The sequence below is a fragment of the Apteryx rowi genome, unplaced genomic scaffold, assembly GCF_003343035.1.
Source record: "Apteryx rowi isolate R43461 unplaced genomic scaffold, aptRow1 scaffold_2376, whole genome shotgun sequence".
In the NCBI taxonomy this organism is placed as follows: domain Eukaryota; kingdom Metazoa; phylum Chordata; class Aves; order Apterygiformes; family Apterygidae; genus Apteryx; species Apteryx rowi.
This window is the reverse complement of record NW_020448726.1, coordinates 3,026-4,067: the sequence shown is the minus strand read 5'-3', so window position 1 is coordinate 4,067 and position 1,042 is coordinate 3,026. Positions and strand designations below refer to the sequence as shown.

Here is a 1,042-nt window from a genome sequence, read left to right as displayed (position 1 = left end):
CTGTCACACGCCATCTGCGCGCTGCTGGGGTCCCCGTGCCAGCACGTGCCGGCGCCACGATGAGCCCGCGCGACGCTGGGGCCCCCGCGCTGCTGTCCCCCGATGTCACACGGCGTCCGTGCACCGCCAGGCTCCCCACGTCAGCGTGCACCAGTGCCACGATGAGTCCGTGCGCCACCGGGGTCCCCGACGTGCGGCGATGCCCCACGCCGTCCGTGCGCCGCTGCGGTCCCTGATGTGCAGCGATGCCCCACGCCGTCCGTGCGCCGCTGTAATTCCCGATGTGCACTGGTGCCCCACGCCATCTGTGCACTGCAGCGGTCCCCGACGTGCACCAGTGTCCCACGCCATCCGTGCACCACGGTGGTCCCCGATGTGCAGCAATGCCCCACGCCATCCGTGCACCACGGTGGTCCCCGATGCACACCGGTGCCCCACGCCATCTGTGCACCATTGCAGTCCCCGACGTGCAGCAATGCCCCATGCTGTCCGTGCACCATGGTGGTCCCCGATGCACACCGGTGCCCCACGCCGTCCGTGCACCGCTGCAGTCCCCGACGTGCAGCGATGCCCTGCGCCGTCCGTGCACCGCCGCAGCCCCGCCGCGCGCCGGCACCCCACACCGCCGGCGCCCCGCGGCGGGGCTCACCGCACGGCCTTGTGCTTGCCGCCGCAGCAGCCGCAGTGGCCGCCGCACCAGTGGCAGGCGCGCAGGGGCAGGTAGCAGCAGAGGCAGGGCACGAGGAGCGCCAGGGCGGCCAGCGCCAGCCAGCGGGCGCAGCAGTGCGGGTGCCCCCGGTCGCAGGAGCAGGGCGCCGAGAAGTCGCCCTCGGCGTCCGACATGCAGTGGTAGAGGAGGCTCTCGGCGCACCAGAGGCAGCTGAGGCGGCGCACGCAGCGGCCCGCCGGGTCCGGCGCGTCCCGGCACTGCCCGCGCCCGTTCTCCTCCCGGCTGAAGACGTCCCGGCAGTAGACGCAGCGCGACGGCGCCTCGGCCGCCCCGTGGATGCGGCAGGACGGGGAGCCCTTGGGGTCGCCGGCG

The 1,042-nt window shown here is 74.4% G+C and overlaps 1 pseudogene; it reads right to left on the bottom strand.

The window, feature by feature from the left end:
- Nucleotides 1–645: 645 nt before the first annotated feature.
- LOC112966219 overlaps nt 646–1,042 on the bottom strand; it is a 3,418-nt pseudogene continuing 3,021 nt past the window's right edge.